This window comes from Octopus sinensis, unplaced genomic scaffold (genome assembly GCF_006345805.1).
Source record: "Octopus sinensis unplaced genomic scaffold, ASM634580v1 Contig01428, whole genome shotgun sequence".
NCBI lineage: Eukaryota > Metazoa > Mollusca > Cephalopoda > Octopoda > Octopodidae > Octopus > Octopus sinensis.
In genome coordinates this window covers 1-20,000 of record NW_021824838.1, presented here as the reverse complement: position 1 = coordinate 20,000, position 20,000 = coordinate 1, and the positions used below count along the sequence as shown (strand labels likewise).

The 20,000-nt window shown below is 37.7% G+C and overlaps 1 protein-coding gene across 1 annotated transcript in view; it reads right to left on the bottom strand.

Annotated features, from left to right (window-relative positions):
* LOC115227054 (allene oxide synthase-lipoxygenase protein) overlaps window positions 1-19,609 on the bottom strand; it is a 64,716-nt gene extending 45,107 nt beyond the window's left edge. Inside the window, exon 1 of the mRNA XM_029797989.2 lies at window positions 19,590-19,609. The gene's annotated coding sequence lies outside the window, so the exon portion shown is untranslated. The remainder of the gene's footprint in view (window positions 1-19,589) is intronic.
* Between the last annotated feature and the right edge of the window lie 391 nt (window positions 19,610-20,000).

Here is a 20,000-nt window from a genome sequence, read left to right as displayed (position 1 = left end):
AGGATGAAAGGCAAAGTCGACCTCGGCGGAATTTGAACTCAGAACGTAACGGCAGACGAAATACGGCTACGCATTTCGCCCGGCGTGCTAACGTTTCTGCTAGCTCGCCGCCTTTATATATATATATATACATGTATGTATGTATGTATGTATGTATGTATGTATGTATGTATGTATGTATGTATGTATGTATACATGCGTTGGGCTTCTTTCAGTTTCCGTCTACCAAATTCACTCACAATGCTTTTGGTCGGCTCGAGGCTATAGTAGAAGACTCCAGACCAAGGTGCCACGCAATGGGACCGAACCTGGAACCATCTAGTTAAAACCTTAACAAGATCTGATAACGGTGATAATATTTTCAATGGTAGTCATGTGGTACAACTAGAATCCATTAATTAAAAGTGTTAAGTAGGTGCTAATGACTGTCCGTTTACCAAAGTATTTTAAGTGCTTCGTTCACGTAACTCATTCGTTAACATAATTCTGCGGGGGTGGGGGTTGTGGTGTGGGGCGAGGGTGCAATTAATTTCGAAAATAATGAAGAATACAGTAAGAATAGAGTTTGATGTTATCATGCTGATGTTTGGAACGTAAATGAACATGAGATTGTAATGGACAGATTTAATTTTAGATCACTTTAAAAAAGGAAGTTTGTATCACAGAACCATAGTAACAAGAGCGGTCTCATGCAGTGAGATGTCAAAAGCTGCACGCCTCTTAGCCTGCTATTATCTGAGTCTGCATCAAGTCAATTAATCAGGGTCAATTGCAGACAGTTCAGTTCGTGTAAATATACAGAATGTAATATATTTGGAAACATGGTGGGTTGGGCCAACACTGGTCATTCGATCATGATTTGATAACCTCAAAAAAGTCATAAGAAAAATAAACATATATATATATACATGTATATTTATAAATATATATATATATATTTATATGTGTGTGTGTGTGTGTATATATATATATATATATACACACATACATACATATACATATATATATACATATACATACATATATACATATACAAACATACATATATAACGGGAAGGTTTACGAAAATAAACAAAAGACGAAGGCAGGTGGAGTACAAACAAACAAATGTATTAGTATGGCGCTCAGGAATAGAAATAGAACAAGTCTTTTACGTTTCGAGCCTACGCTCTTCGACAGAAAGATACACAGAAAAGAAACAAGGAGAGAAACACGGAGAGAAAAAAAATGCGTGTAGGAGCTAACGATCTATCATGGTGTTATTCTTTTACTTGTTTCAGTCATTTGAATGCGGCCATGCTGAGGCACTGCCTTAAAGGGGTTTTAGTCGAAGAAATCAACCCCAGGACTTTTAGTAAAGGCGGTGTTCTAGCATGGCCGCATCAAATGACTGAAACAAATAAAAGAATAAAAGAACATATATATATATATATATATATATATATATATATATATATATATAGCGTAATGTGTGTATATATATACCACAATGCATACGCACGCACACACATTGCACACACATACATACAAAACATTTATATACACATAATTAATTATATATGTACGAAAGTACAATACGCATTCTTTAAAAATACAAGAAGATTACTATTTAAGTTGGCCAACTTCAAAACTGTTGTCAAGTTTTAATTTATGACTGTCAAAACTAAGACAAACAGTAAGGAAACACATAAGAAGATGGGGTGACTCAGTAAAGAAGCACCCCCCCCCGCTTCTACCGAATACTGGAAGTCAAGTATTTGTTTCTAGGATCTGACGAGTTAAAAACTAACAAAGAAATTGTTGTAAAGCACGTGCTTAAACAATCTGAGTTTATTATCAACGATATTATTATGGAAGTATATAGGTCAAAGTTTTGTGAAGAAGACAGAATACAAAAATCTCTTACTGCTTTTGATACCATCCCACCTGAGGCTTCTCTAGTTCAGACCAAAATATACAGCTAAAACTATCTCTAGTTCTAGGAAACATACCGTAAAATTCTGGTACATATGTTGAATTTCTCAGGCCAAAATATACAGCTAAAAAAGGTAGGCCCCACCTAAAACTATCTCTAGTTCTAGGAAACACCGTATTTTCTGGTACACACGTTGAATTTGTCAGGCCAAAATATACAGCTAAAAAAGGTAGGGCCCCACCTAAAACTATCTCTAGTTCTAGGAAACACCGTATTTTCTGGTACATAGGTTGAATTTGTCAGACCAAAATATACAGCTTAAAAGAGAAGAGCGACTTATATACTACGGCGACTTTGGAGGACCAACAAATCCATGTCAAATGCAAAAGAACTTGGAAAGATAGCGACGATGTTTGAATGTTTTTTTTACTCTGCACGTTTACACTATAAACTACGACGATTTGGATGCTGGGAAATACAATTTTCCCGGTTTTTAAAACTATTTAAATCAAGGTCGTCCATCAAAATTTCGTGTTAATATTTATTCCAAATTCGGCGGTGAGCTGGCAGAATTGTTAGCATGCCGGGCAAAATGCTTAGCAGCATTTCGTCTGACTTTAGGTTCTGGGTTCAGATTAGAATATTGAATAGAATATTATGCTGTATCTGTTCCCGCGCCCTACGCTCTGGGTTCAAATCCTTGCCGTGTTTATCCAGCTCTTTGCGTTCTGATTTCAGATGCTGACTTGGTCTGCTTGGATGGTAGATTTAATCTGGTTTAACCCCGCCACCTGGTCACATTGGGTACGTTTAGAGGAGTCCACTTTGTTGCACACATTCGGAGCAGTTCCCCGGTTTGAGGATAACTACCGTCCTCCTTCTTTCCCACCATGCTCGGGGACCCCGAAAAGTGTCATGGCCTCTGGTTTCCCTTCTCACTTAAAGGGGATATAAAAAAAAAAGATAAGAAAGAATTTTCCCACGCCGCAAATTATCTCTTACACTCGGCCTTCCATCGCCACTGACATTACAGAAATTATGATGCCGTTAGATAAATGTGTAATTATGTTATCTAACATAGCAGAATTATCTCACTTCTAATTAAATTAATTACAGAACTAATCTAAATTAATTACAAAACTAACGTGGAGATTGAGCCAGAACACAGAATATTGCGTTATTTACCTTCAGAGAAACTCTCACCAGGAGTCGCGAGGTTTAAATGCTTATGATAAATCCTCTCGGGGTAAGCAACTCAGTATTCTCTGTTCTAACACAACCTCCTCTTTTAAGTGGGGAATAAATATTACCTTTTAGTATTAGCACTGCTTCTGTCACCAGTAATTATATTTTGCAAAGCTAATAATATGAATGATAAATAGTTGGCTCTTAACCTTTTCAACTCGCGGGTCGGCTTTAGAAGGCACACTTTCGTTTAACTATATTCGTGGACTAGACTACCTGTGACCCGTTGGGTGACTGACGGTTCAGGTTATAAAACATTCACGGATTCACAAGGTAAAAATGAAGTTAATATTTTTATATTTTCCGTAAGTAAGGCGGCGAGCTGGCAGAAAAGTTAGCACGCCGGGCGAAATGCGTAGCCGTATTTCGTCTGCCGTTACGTTGTGAGTTCAAATTCCGCCGCGGTCGATTTTTGCCTTTCATCCTTTAGGGGGTCGATAAATTAAGTACCAGTCACTCACTGGGGTTGATTTAATCGACTTAATCCGTTTGTCTGTCCTTGTTTGTCCTCTTTGCGTTTAGCCCCTTGTGGGTAGTAAAGAAATAGGTATTTCGTCTGTCTTTACATTCTGAGTTCAAATTCGGCCGAGATCGACTTTGACTTTTATCCTTTTGGGGTCGATAAATTAAGTACCAATTACGCACTGAGGTCAATGTAATTGAGTACTCCCTCCACCGAAGTTTCTGGCCTTGTGCCAAAATTTGAAATCAACATTTTCTGCCACTCACTTGGCCTGTATTTATTCTGTCGTTACAAATACTTAAGCAAGTGTCTACGAAAGCCTTGGATTGACCAGAATCGGTGAGTAGAATTTAGTAGACGGAAACTGTAAAGAAGCCAGCCATGTGTGTGTATGTGTGGGGGGTGAGTGGGGGTGACAATTGTTGCATTCGGTATTCATATCTGTCCAAGTAATCCCTCTTTCGCACCCAGTGAGATTGTTGAAGTAAGTACCAGATAAAATCGATTGAATACCCTTGAAGGCGGTGGTCCAGCGTGACCACACATTCCAGTTGTGCGCGTGTGTGTGTGTGTGTGTGCATGAAGCTTGGCGGAATTTGGAGACTATATCAATAATATAACAAAAATAATCAATAAAAAAAGTGGCTGTACCCCAGCATGGCCGCAGTCCAATGACAAACCAAATAAAAAAAAATGACTGATATTCTAACTTAAGAAAATAGAAACCATCCGGAAATAGATGCTATTAATCGGGTGGTCACTAGACAAGTAATAACAGGGTAGGTTAGAAATAAACTGGAATGGTTAAATTAACATTATAAAATGAAAAAAAAGAACTAAAAGACGCTTCCCTCGATTAATTTTAATTAAAGATCAGCTGAAATTAATTAATGTCCAACAACAGTAGACAAGAGGGTTAGCAGCCATTATTTGAAACAAGCGGGGAACTCCACAATAATGGTACTGGCCCTCCGTCGGTTACAACGAGGAGTATTCAAGCTGATCCGATCAACGGAACGGTCTGCTCGTGAAATTAACGTGCAAGTGGCTGAGTATTCCACAGACACGTGTACCCTTAACGTTAAGGGAGATTCAGCGTGACAAGGTACAACTGATTTTTGCCAGCTGAGTGGACTGAGTGGACAGTCGCGCCAGTGCCTTTTGCACAATTTTTTTAAAAATTAAATTAAGTCCTTTTTTTTTTGTTTTCAAGTTAATAAATGGTTTTCTTGCTGACGAAGAGTCAGTCCCGAAACGTCAGATTCTTTCCTATTGAATAATACGAAATTATCCAAAACTCCTCAAGAACATCGTTAAGTTTTAAAATCTACATTCTTCGAATTCTTGGCGAAAGATTGTAAAAATATCGTTCGTTACATTCATGTTTCTTAATAACACACACACACACACACACACACAATAATTGAAAGAGTCTTTATGTGGTCACACGACATGCTAGAAACAACAGCAAAATCTCCCTCAAATCATATAACTATGTTAAGAAAAAATGACAAATCACATCGAGTAATTTAGTACCTTCTAAAGGCGTAGGCACAGCTGGGAGGTTGGGGGGTTAAGGTGCTTGCTTTGCAACCACATCGTTTCAGGTTCAAGCCCGGCAAGCTTCTACTGTGGCCCCGGGCCAACAAATATCTTGCGAGCGAATGTGATAGACGGAAGCTATATGGAAGCCTGTCAGGCATATATATTATATATATATATATATATATATATATCTATATATATATAATATATTATTACAATACATATACATATACATAAACATATATATGTATGTGTGTGTGTATGCGCGTGTATATGGTATGTATATATGAGTTTCTGTGTGCATGTGTGTCCCTCAATACCATGACAACCGGTGCTGGTTTGTTCATGTCTCCGTGACTTAGCAGTTCGCGTAAGGGTCTGACAGAATATGTACCAGACTTTAAAAATAAATATAAATACAAGGGTGATTTGTTCAGCTAGATACCTTTGAGGTTGTGCCCCAGCATGGCCATAGCCCAATAACTGAAGTAAAATAAAAATTATTATATATACACACAAACACTTTTTACATTTACATATATATATATGTAAATGTAAAAAACATACAAAATGTGACAAGAACGCAAAAACATTAGAAGACGATACAAAAAATACGGACGGAACATTCGAAGCCTTCGATCTTCAGTCAAGAACCGGATCTCTTCACAATTTCGATATATATATATTATATATATATTATATATATATATATAATATATATATATATATATATATATATATATATATATATACAATACATATACATATACATAAACATATATATGTATGTGTGTGTGTATGCGCGTGTATATGTATATGTATATATGAGTTTCTGTGTGCATGTGTGTCCCTCACTACCACTTGACAACCGGTGCTGGTTTGTTCATGTCTCCGTGACTTAGCAGTTCGGCTTAAGGGTCTGACAGAATATGTACCAGACTTTAAAAATAAATATAAATACAAGGGTTGATTTGTTCAGCTAGATACCTTTGAGGTTGTGCCCCAGCATGGCCATAGCCCAATAACTGAAGTAAAATAAAAATTATATATATACACACAAACACTTTTTACATTTACATATATATATATGTAAATGTAAAAAAAATACAAACTGTGACAAGAACGCAAAACATTTAGAAGACGATACAAAAAATACGGACGGAACATTCGAAGCCTTCGATCTTCAGTCAAGAACCGGATCATCTTCACAATTTCGAATATATAATATATATATTATATATATATATATATATATATATATATATATATATATATTTATTATATATATGTTCACCTCGCGAGTAAATGTTATTTGCTTGCTAAACTAAAGTCAGAGAAACCAATTGGTCCAGGAACTCGATGGTAAATTGTTTTTATTTTTCATTTCGTTCCTGTCGAATTTTATCCCTAATTGTTTGTGGTTATAGAACCTAGCTGTTCTTTCTAGCGTGTTGAATCCCACTAGTGGATTCCTTATGAGTTTAAATGTACACTATATATTATGACTATATATGTATGTATGTATGTATGTATGTGTATGTATGTATGTATGTATGTATGCGTGGCATCTTTGATATCTTCTAATATAGCCTCGGGACGACCAAACCTGTGAATGGATTTGGTAAACTGAAACCGAAAGAAGCCCGTCGCGCGCGCGTGCGTGTGTGTGTGTGTGAAGCACTTAGGCCGGTGTCACTGAGTTTTACGCCCCAAATGAATAAACGAAGCGAATTCGATACAAGATATAACGGAAATATAATTTGGTCTTACCTCATAAAAAAGAAAAAAATCTCCCGTTAAGTGTATTAGAACCAGAAAAAGCAAATTCCACTCATAAACACACCTGTTTATCAGATCTTTTTCTTCCGATGTTTATCTTAGCCTTTAATTGCTTCAATGTGTGTGTACACACTGAGAGACCCAACATATACATAGACACAGACACACGCACATACATACATACTTACGTAAAGAAAGAAAGAAAGAAAGAGAGAAGGAAAGAAAGAAAGGAAGAAAGAAGGAAGGAAGGAAAGAAATGTAGAGCACTGTATGGTTTGCCAAATATCTCTTTCTGTGTTCCAATTAAAATATATAAAACCAAAGAAAAAGACAGTTTCTGCGTAGATTACGATGACCCGTTAGAAAACAGCAACGAAATGTGTTCTCTGAGAGAAAACACTCTACCGCCCCCCCCCCTCTCTCTCTCCCTATCTATCTATCTCTCCCTATCTATCTATCTAATTATCTCTCCCTATCTATCTATCTATCTATTTATCTATCCCTATCTCTCTATCTCTTGAAGTGAGTGACATAGTTTGAGATTTTAAAAATTGTCTAAGACGAGATGGCCACGGATGGAATACTATTAATCGTAGGTCTCTCACTGGTTGTTGAGCTAAACAACAACAACATACATCACTGTAGTTTACTCGCAAGCAAAGTCCTCAGTGCCTAGATAACAATAATTCTAAATGCGTGGGGCTGGTGTGTGTTTGAGCGTAAAATACTAACATTTTATTTTTAATTACTTACCTTCACTTTCCCTGCATGCGAACTGGTAAAACGACCTTAACAAACGCGTTATATCATCCGATATGTGTGAACAGGAAGAAAACAAAGGAACAAGTGTGTGCGTGGGGTTGGGGATTTATGCAGAGAAAGGGAAAGGGTAAGGTAAAGCGACATTAAATGACGTAAGCTCCGAGTAATGTTCAAGTCGACTTCAAGCCTAAACTCTGACTTCAAACGCAGGATGTGATGGCCGCCTGAATGGGAATCGGCGACAGGAAAAAAGCTGGTATGTGTATACGAGAGTATAGGGCGGAGAAAGGGCGGTTCAGCACACACACATATTATATATATATATATATATATTATATATTGTAATGGAATAATTACTATGAAGTATTGTGTAGAATATATTGTATAAAAGATCGTGGTTGAGGCCAAAGAAATACGAAGTAAATGCAAGATAAATCACAAGAAAACAAATATGTGAGTTAATGTAGACTTCCTTTGAATTCAATATTTCGGGGTTATGACCCCATTTTCAAGAAATAGACGGATGTTGCCGATGCGCGTGTGTGTGAGCGCACATCGGCAACATTGTCAATTTCTTGAAAATGGGGTCATAACCCCGAAATATTGACTACAAAAGAAGTTACATTAATTCACATATATGTATGTATGTACGTGTATGTATATATATATATATATATATATATATATATATATATATATATATGATATATAGAGTGAGGTTCAAAAGTTGGTATACAGTATCATATCAACGTTATGATACTTAATTCATGAAAATTATTAGCAAATTAAAATAGTTAGCCTCATTTTTGATATTCTCAATACCATTAATCATAAGACATCAAATCATAATACATTTATCCTAACTGATAGCACTTTTATCAAAACTTTTAATCTTTTTGATAGAAATAAATGAGTATTGTACGTGTATTCTTTTAGTCATAACTGTATACCTACTTTTGCACCACCCTGTATGATTGTATGTTTGTGTGTATGTATGTATGTAATGTATGTATGTCTGTATGTATGTATGTATGTATGTATGTATGTATGTATGTATGTATGTATGTTCTCGGGGAGAGTCAGCGTGACACAGAGTGTGACAAGGCTGGCCCCTTTGTATTACATGTACGACAGAAACAGGAAGAAAGAGTGAGAGAAAGTTGTGGTGAAAGAATACAGCAAGGTTCGCCACCCATCCCGCTGCCCTAACTACTGGGTCATTGCGTTTCCATATTTATGTATGTATGTATGTATGTATGTATGTATGTATGTATGTATGTGTGTATGTATGTATGTATGTATGTATGTATGTATGTATGTATGTATGTGTGTGTGAGGGTGTGTGCGTGTAAGTTGGCGTTCTCTAATTATTATTCTTACGAGAGGATGAGTTAATTAATATATAAGGCCAATTAACGCCTCTCAGAGCATGTCAGAAATGTCAGTAGGTGAGCGCATCACTTAAAACATGGAAAGAAACACGTGGTAGAGGCGGAGGTGACGGTATAAACGAGGCAGAAACGTTAGCACGCCGGGCGAAATGCGTAGCCGTATTTCGTCCGCCGCTACGTTCTGAGTTCAAATTCCGCCGAGGTCGACTTTGCCTTTCATCCTTTCGGGGTCGATAAATTAAGTACTAGTTACGCACTGGAGTCGATATAATCGACTTAATCCGTTTGTCTGTCCTTGTTTGTCCTCCCTGTGTTTAGCCCCTTGTGGGTAGTAAAGAAATAGGTATTTCGTCCGCCGCTACGTTCTGAGTTCAAATTCCGCCGAGGTCGACTTTGTCTTTCATCCTTTCGGGGTCGATTAAATAAGTACCAGTTATGCACTGGGGTCGATATAATCGACTTAATCCGTTTGTCTGTCCTCTCTATGTTTAGCCCCTTGTGGGTAGTAAAGAAATAGGTATTTCGTTCGCCGCTACGTTCTGAGTTCAAATTCCGCCGAGGTCGACTTTGTCTTTCATCCTTTCGGGGTCGATTAAATAAGTACCAGTTACGCACTGGGGTCGATGTAATCGACTTAATCCGTTTGTCTGTCCTTGTTTGTCCCCTCTGTGTTTAGCCCTGTGGGTAGTAAAGAAATAGGTATTTCGTCTGCCGCTACGTTCTGAGTTCAAATTCCGCCGAGGTCGACTTTGCCTTTCATCCTTCGGGGTCGATTAAATAAGTACCAGTTACGCACTGGGGTCGATATAATTGACTTAATCCGTTTGTCTGTCCTTGTTTGTCCTCTCTGTGTTTAGCCCCTTGTGGGTAGTAAAGAAATAGATATTTCGTCTACCGTTACGTTCTGAGTTCAAATTCCGCCGAGGTCGACTTTGCCTTTCATCCTTTCGGGGTCGATTAAATAAGTACCAGTTACGCACTGGGGTCTATGTAATCGACTTAATCCGTTTGTCTGTCCTTGTTTTTCCCCTCTGTGTTTAGCCCCTTGTGGGTAGTAAAGGAATAGGTATAAACGAGGCAAGTGCAACTGTTTTTCGATAAGCGGGCCGTATGATGCATGGATCAGCAGCAGGCGGGCCGTAATACTAAAGAATTCAATGCAATTTTATTGTCAGGCGTCCCATTTTGATAGTTCCACGGGCCGCACTTTGCCCATGACTGGCATCACCTTTTTTTAATACGGAAAGATCATTCAATGAACGTGGGTCCATTGAGAGATCTGTCAGTATTAAAAAAATGTAATGTGGTGGGACGGGATATTTGGGAGCGAGTATGTTTAGCAGGGCTTTTGGAGGGGGCGGCTTTTACTTTTCAGTTATCAGACTATTCAGTCATCCACGCAAATGCACACGCATGCGCACACACACATATACGCTCGCATGTTCACTGTCGCTCGTATTCACATAGATGTTCCTTCTCATGTATGTGTATGGGCGCTGGGGTGGCTGCGTGGTAAGAAGCTTCCTTCCCAAGCCCATGGTTCCGGGTTCAGTCCTACTGCGTGCAACTTTGGGTGAGTGTCTTCTACCAAAGCTTTGCGGATGGATTTGTTTGATGGAAACTGAAAGGCGCAGGAGTGGCTGTGTGGTAAGTAGCTTGCTAACCAACCGCATGGTTCCGGGTTCAGTCCCGCTGCGTGGCATCTTGGGCAAGTGTCTTCTGCTATAGCCCCGGACCGACCAATGCCTTGTGAGTGGATTTGATAGACGGAAACTGAAAGAAGCCTGTCGTATATATGTATATATATATATATGTGTGTGTGTGTGTGTGTGTGTGTGTGTGTGTGTGTGTGTGTGTGTGTGTTTGTGTGTTTGTGTGTGTGTGTTTGTGTGTCTGTGTTTATTCCCCTAGCATTGCTTGACAACCGATGCGGGTGTGTTTACGTCCCCGTCACTTAGCGGTTCGGCAAAAGAGACCGATAGAATAAGTACTGGGCTTACAAAGGAATAAGCCCCGGGGTCGATTTGCTCGATTAAAGGCGGTGCTCCAGCATGGCCGCAGTCAAATGACTGAAACAAGTAAAAGAGTAAAAGAGTAAGCCCGTCATATGTGTGAGTGTGTATTTGTTATAGTAAATATGTGTGTGTGTGTGCGTGTGTGTGTGTGTGTGTGTGTATGAATTTTGCAAAGTTGGATCGTCGGCGACTAATCTGGCAACCTTGCGTGATTCTAGCTCGAGACACGGCAGGTTAGCAACAGCTGCTCTCAAAGAGCGGAGGAACTCAGAGTAATCAGAGTCACTCAATAATGCGCACACACGAACATTGAATGTGTGTGTGTGTGTGTGTGTGTGTGTGGTTAGTGGTATGTTTTCATTTCTTACAAATGAGACATGGAAGGAATGAGCAGCCTCTGTCTTCAAGCTTTCAAGTGGCAGTCGGCCAATACAGGAAACTGGCGCTCGTTGTGACATAACTTCATATATGGAAATATGTGGTTCTATGTGTGGTGTGTGTGTGTGTGGTGTATGTGTGTGTGTGTGTGTGTGTGTACTTATAAATCTATGTAATAAATTATGTGTGGATAGATACATACAGAGATAGATAGATAGATAGATAGATCGAGTTCAACAAATGAATAGAAATAGCCTTCCTGATAATTTTTCTATTTAAACAATTAGATATTCCTAAGTCATTAAAACACCTAATAACTTATAAACGTTTAATTATTAAAGTGGCAAACTTACCAGAAAGGCAATTTCTTTTCATTTTTTTCAAATATATAATTCTGTACCAAGGACGTTCTCTCTCTCTCCCTCTCCCTATATATATATATATATTTCTAGGATTTTAATCATTTCTGTGGGAGATTTTGGGACGTAACATCCGCGATAGTCGAGGGAATACTGTACCTCAGGAAGTAGTTTTCCTCTTCATTTTTTATTGTTCTTCCCAGCATTTCGCGCCCAATAATAAAAATTGTTGTAGGGGACAACTTCCGGTAGGGTATTCCTCGGTCTTCTGAATGACATCACCCTTCCATCTCAACAGAGTTATGTGATCTGAATGAGATTTGGTTGTTGTTTCTAGCAGATGGAGTGACTGCGTAGAGGTTCCGTTGTCGTTGGGTCAATAGTTTTGAGAAAAGTCGATTCGGCTTTCTTTTAAGATAAGAGATAGATAACCTCTGACCTATGTTGCTAGGCAACGACAAGAGACGAGCAAATATTTCTGGAGTGTTCGTTGTCATGCTCCCACTCGGAATAATTTATCGGAAATATATTTGCATATTCATATAATTCATTGGTTCAGAAAACGAAAGAGGGGGTGGGGAGACGGATGTGAAGAGAAAGAGAGAAAGAAAGAACCAAGAAGTATTGATGTTGTTGTTGTTGTTGTTGTTGTTGTTATTATTAGTCTAACGAATTTATTAGAGTAGATCAGACCATGAGAGGGAGAGAAAGGGAAAGAGAGGCGGAAATGAGGAGAGTAGAAAGAGAGAGAGAGAGAGAGAGAGAGAGAGAGGAAGAGGAGGAAGAAGAGGAGACACACAGATGGGGAATGAGAGACAGAAAATATTAGCCTGGCAATATACATTCATTTATACCAAATTACATGTGTGTGTGTATAAAGATAGGTAGAGAGAGAGGGAGAGAGAAAGAGAGAGAGGAATAAAAAAGGAAGAAAGAGATGGAAGAAGAACGTTAGAGAAACAGCGTGCGAGCGGAGAAGGAAAGAAGAGAGAGAGAGGAAGGAAGGAAGAGAGAGAGAGGAAGGAGAGAAGAGAGAGAGGAAGGAGAGAAGAGAGAGAGGAAGGAGAGAAGAGAGAGAGGAAGGAGAGAAGAGAGAGAGGAAGGAGAGAAGAGAGAGATGGAAGAAGAACGTTAGAGAAACAGCGTGCGAGTGGAGAAGGAAGGAAGAGAGAGAAGCGAGGGAGAGGAAGGGGAGAAGAGAAGAGAGAAGAGAGAGAAAGGAGAGAAGAAAGAGAGAAGTGAGAGAATGTTGAGCAATAAAGTCGTTGATTGTTAGATCTGTATTGTCCTGGGACTTATCTCTAAAGTTCTGACCAGCAGAGTTTTAGACTGAAACTACTGCTGCTGATGCTACTGCTGCTTATATCTTCTTTCCTCTCCTTCTTCTCCCTTCTCCCTGTATCCTCTTTTTCCTTCTTTTTTCTCTTTTTCCTCTTCATTATCATCATCATCATCATCATCGTCATCATCATTACCAATCTCATTGCAATTCTGCAATCAGACACACACACGCACACACACACGAAATCATACACACCCATACAAATTGACTTATACACATACACACACACACTCAAATACTCACACACATGCACAAACACACATACATATGAGCACACAAGTCTGTCGATTAAAGTTTTTAATGACGCATTATCTCAACGCGCCATTATTAATAATTATCGTTAATACACCAACAGCAATCAAGACGGCGAACTGGTAGAATTGTTAGCATGCCGGACAAAATATTTAGCAGCATTTCGTCCGTCCTTTGCCTCTAATCCTTTCGGGGTTGATGAAATAAGTACGAGTTGGAAACTGGGGTCGATGTATTGTTGGCCTTGTGCCAAAAAATTGGAAAACCAATAAAGTAACAGCGAGCGAACGATCAGAAAGAATGGATTCTAAGAATATTCACAACAAAAGCAAAAAAAAAAAATGGAATTTTGTTGGACTTTTAGAGATCACATGTTCTCAATAGTCACTGCATAACGGCAAAATGTCTATGGAATTGGAAGCAATCCAACGATCTTAAGTAGGCCAATAAGATTTTCTTTCAGTTCAGCAGCTAAACTAATTGATGAGATTGAATGCTAACATTTTGAGATTTCAGTTTTTGGTGAAAACAAAAGAAGGAAATATTTATTCTAATTTATATTTAGATGGTCGTAGATAGACTCACATCAAATTTGGTAAGTTTTCAAAGTATTGCAGTTCTCTGATTTGAGAATCACCACATAACGCCAAATATACCATTCGCTCAAGCTCACACTTTTCATTATAATCATCATTTAACATCGTTTTTCAATGCTGGCATGGATTGGAGTTTCACAGAGTCTGGAAAGCTAAAGATCTGCACCGGGTTCCAGTTGTCTATTTTGGTGTGGTTTCTACGCCGACCACTTTATACGTCTGTGGCACCAACCTTCTGAATCAAAAGGAATTATTGTCACTGCTCTAGGTTCAAATGACTACACTCGTCGACAATATCACCCCAACCTCTGGTGTATCTAAGCGGGTACCAACTGACAAGGATTCGGTCAAGGTCTTTGGTTCCAGGATAACTTCTCCCTTTCGTTTCGATGTCCCCAACGCCCTAGAAAGAGACAGACGTGTTACCCATCGCTCTCATTGGTCCCTTTGACCACACAGTTATATTCTATTAGGAACAAGCAGCATGGAACCACCTCTCTGTTTTTTGTGGAGATCACTCCGAAACCTTTTGACATGTACTGTTCCATTACAGAAATTCCCACTCCGTCCCCGAGAGAAGACATTTTAAAACTCATCTTTAAAAAGCTACCAATGTTGGAGATGGCATTTGTTTTTAACGGCCCATCAAACAAAGATTTTTAAATTCATGGGGCCTACAAAATTATCTCACAAGAAAACCCTTCAGCTATTCTTTTATTTATATTGGCACAAAATATATATATTTTGTGCCAAAAAGTGAAGCTATTACCTTTGTTTCGGTCCCCCCCCCCCAACCACTCTTCCTTTCTTTTACTCAACAGCACTGCTTACTTACCATTCCTTCTATCCTTCTTTTTCTCTTATCCCCTTTTTTTTTTTTCGTTACTCATCTCCCTCTATATTTAGCTTATTTTCTTTCGAACTCCTCCGATCCTTCTGCCATGAGACCGTCGCGCCATCCCACCGACGCCCACGCATTCTTCTCTTAGTCAACCGGTTTAACCAGCCTCCCTTCCATCTTTCTCACTTCCTGTCAATCGCTTAGCAACAATGGGTGGGGGTGGGGGTAAAGAATTTTCTTGAAATTATGAATCACAAGAATTATTTGATACGAACACATATACACGCGCACTTGCACGCACGTACACACATACCTATATATGTAATTATATACATATATATATATATTTATGTATGTGTGCGTATGTATACGTACATACACACACATCTGTATATGCATGTATATATATATATGTGTGTACATACATACATACATACATACATATATACATATATACATACATACACACACACATATATATATACATACATACATACATACATACATACATACATACATACATACATACATACATACGTACATATATACATACATACACACATACATATATATATAATTATGTAATAAGGCTTCAGCCAGCAGAACAGCATCAGAACAAAATTATCTGAGAGAATAAAGATAATGTTATAATTAAAACTACATAATAATTTCACATATCTGATTATTTTTCTTCTTTACTTTTATTTCAGATTTATATATTTTCAGGCGCGGGAGGAATCAATTCTGATATGAAAAACGGTTATTGATGAGAGCTTGCGCTATATTTTCATATGACACACAGCAAGACTCGTGTTATATCATAAACCAGGCGAGATGTGAAGTGACCGGAGCTAACAAATAAGTTAATTTATACCATCTCGTCTATCGATTTCTTGGATATTCTGTCTATATATATATAGCAAGGTTATTGTATGAGGAGAAATACTCGTAAACGAAACACTCCGAGTCTATAAGTACGTGGCGGAGAGGAAGCGGAGGCGTGGAGGTAACGGAAAGGAGGTGCCTGTGATGTTGGTGTTCATTTTAAACTTATTTTCTGCAATGAAGGGCAGCTTAACGATCCGCAAGCAGAGAACGATAAAATAGACTCGCAAATATATATATGGAAGATCCTGGAAGATGTAGATCCCAACTTTTGGAATTGAAAGCTACACTAACCATCGAACTGGACGGCACTGTAGTGTACCAAATATTCCCATTTTCTCCATCTGGAATAAGGACCCTATACTATAACAGCTTGGGTTTCTAGGGTCCACAACTATTCAACATTCTGCCAAACAGCCTCACAGATTTGCAAGGTGCAGATGTGAGGTCTTCCAAAAACGCCAGGACAAACTTTTTGTCTGAGATACCAGATGAACCCACATCGCGACAGAAGGAACAAAGAAGGGCAGATCCGTGCAGTGCAGCTCGCTACGTAACCATAAAAGGGTACAGAAGAGAAACCCAAACACACGGTGGGAGTGGGGCTCTTGCTTCCTGTTTAAGTATTTATACATATATGTGTATAAAATAAAAAATAACTGCGCCCTTTTAAAGCCTAGCCAGGCTCATGGGTCCGGTTTTCCGGTTTCAATGGCGTATGTGTTCCCCAGCTGGACGGAACTCCAGTCCATCGCAGCGTTACTCATTTTTGCCAGCTGAGTGGACTGGAGCAACGTGAAATGAAGTGTTTTGCTCAAGAACACAACACGTCGCCTGGTCCAGGAATTGAAACCAGAATCTTACGATCATGGCGCTGACACTCTAACCACCAAGCCACGCGCCTCCACATATATGCCTATGCTTGTGTGTGTGTGGTATTAGTATACATTTATGTATGCGTTTGTACACATGAACGCCTCAACGATACCGTCATAGAGCAAAACAATCTCTTTGTTTTCTTTGTTGTCTTTCTTTTTTCTTTTGACTAAAACAAGTTTAAGAATTACCCCAATAAAACATATTTCACTGATATTTATTTATTCATCTATTCTCTGTTCGCCATTATTGTTCATAACAATACAATACAAATGTTTCAGTAAAAAATTCAAACGTTACAATGGCCGAATTTCTAGGCCGTTTAAGAAAGTGTCCTTTGCATTCACCACTTGCTTTCAAAGATCAGATTTTCAACCGTCCTGCTGTGAATAATCTGTTATAACTCTTGGTGAAACTTGTGCTCCAGCATGGCCTAAGTATTGACTGATCGAACTGACCTGTGATCGAAGTCATTCCAAACTATAGTAGAAGAAACTTGCCCAAGGTGCCACGCAGTGGGACTGAACGTCGAACCATGTGGTTGGGAAGTAAGATATATATATATGTACATGAATATGTATATATATATATATATATATATAATATATATATATATATGTAAGTCCCGGGTTGAGTCGGGGTTAACCACAGTAAATAAGGTACTCAATACATAGCAGAGTAAATTAATTTATTTTATAGAAGGAGCTTCTACAGGACTAGAACTGTTTCATTCAAAAGAAATCATCAGGAAGCTGCTTCCTGATGATTTCTTTTGAATGAAAACAGTTCTAGTCCTGTAGAAGCTCCTTCTATAAAATAAATATATATATATATATATAAATGTACGTATATATTACGCACGCATACATACATACACCCGTATTTTTTGAGTTCTATCATCCCGTTTGTACTGTCAATTATATATATATATATATATATATATATAGTAAAAGCAATTAAGATTCAAGTGAGTTCTATTGAATTCACTTGAATGCGGTACTTAACTTAGATGCACCAGAAAACTATATGGTATTAACCATAAAATAATGTGGGGTGATTATAAACAAGAAAAAAGCAACAAGAATGGATTAGTTTTTCAGTACAATTGTTTCATACGAAGACCAGCTTATTAAAAGCTGCAATATTGCAGCAAATACAGTGTCCCGTACTCATCAACAAAAAACACATATGAGTTCTCCAAGCATCCTAGTGGGTGAGGCTACACACATGAAGTATCGAAGATAGTTCTATAAAAAGCAATCTAAATTTGCTTTTTTATAGAACTATCTTCGATACTTCATGAGTGTAGCCTCACCCCCTAGGATGTTTGAAGAACTCATATGTGTTTTGGCTGATGAGTACGGGACACTTGTATTTGCTGCAATATTTGCAGCTTTTAATAAAGCTGGTCTTCGTATGAAACAATTGTACTGAAAAACTAATCCATTCTTGTTGCTTTTTTTTGTATATATATATATATATATATATATATGTATGTTTGTATATTATATATATATATATATATATATACAAATATTCTATAATTATATACATAATTATAATCAAGGGGTCAGCTAATTGCTTCGCCACGCACTGATTTAGAAATAGGAGTTAAATGCCTTTTCTTCCACCATAAAAGATCTCCCAGATTATAATTATGTATATAATTATAGAATATTCGTATAATTTTACCTAAAATGGTTATTTTAATGTACTGAGCACTTGGTAAAATTATCAATATTTAATTAATTAATTAATTAATTAATTTTACCCTTTTATTATTATTGAAATATATGCATATACGTATATATATATATTAGAAGAAATGAGGTAATCAGAAGATCGGATGGTTTATATTTACAGATATTTATTTATATATTACATTTTTTATATATATATATCTCATATCACTTAGATCATTAGCGCTTTCTCCCATTCTAGTGGGGTTTTCAAATCAAAATATATATATACATACACATTTATACACACACACATATATATATATATATATATATATATATACATATATATATATACATACATATATATACACACAAACAAATATATATACAGATAGAGAGATAGATAATCTCTCTCTATATCTGAACATATATATATATATATATAGAATAAACCTTTACATATATAAATAACGTGAAATACAAGAAGGGACGAACATAAGGGACAGACGGGTCATTCAAAGCCTTCGTTCTTCAGTGAGGAACCGATTCGTCATCGCAAATTTCGGCTGTTTAATTCTGAGATCCGCTCTGAATCGGCCAGCCCCAGAAGGAAAGAATGCAACGCAACAGAGACGAACATGAAATGAAAAAAACTTTTTTGAAGACAGTAACGGTTAAAAACATGGATGACACAGGCGCCCTACGGCTTTGAGACAAAAGGAGACACAAAAACATATATATATATTTACGAGAACCCTATACCAACATATATGTTGATAGAGAGATGGGTAATTTTCAGTTTCCAATAGTTCCTGCTTTGTATTCGTTAATGAGTTAGGGTGTGTACTGACGCATATGCTCCATTTGGAGAATCGCTATTTGCAAGAGTTCAACGACCGTGTGGCTGGTTAATTTTCAATTGACTCAAAAATAGAAAAGTGATTATAGTCAGAAAGAAAAAACTTATCAACAAACCACAGAAAAAATGCTTCGCCATAATTGTGCAATCTTGCGTTATATAGTATATATATATATATATCGATATTTATTCTCATAGAAGATCGAAAGCGTTTTCTATAACTATTTAATTATCTTTTCTTCAAAACACCAACTTGACAACAAAGCATTGATAATTCTCACGTTTGATTGGACTGTTCCATTCCAAAGTGCATTCCTAGAGATTTAATTATTCCACCGAACGCAGAGTAAAATCTTTCCTAATATGAAATAATCTGTTGCGAACTGGCAGAAACGTTAGCACGCCTGGCAAAATGTTTAACGGTGCTTCATTCGTCTTTACGTTCTGAGTTCACTGTTCGGTAGAAGATATCGATAGAATAACTATCAAGCGCTAAAATAAAGTATTGGGATCGATTTGGTCCTCTAAACCCTTCAAGGTGGTGACCCAGCATGGCCGTAGTCCAGTGATTGAAACAAGCTAAAGGTAAAAGACATAAACACACACACACACGCAAACAGATAAACACACACACACACACTCAATCTATATCTACAGATATGCGTTGGCTGTCTTTTTCTGTACTGCGATTGTAGGTACGCAATCTCCCTGCCTTTCTCTCTCTCTCTCTCTCTCCCTCTCTCTATCTCTCTCCTTCCTTCTTTCCCTTTCACACACACACACACACTCTAGTACATCAATATACAAACAAAAGC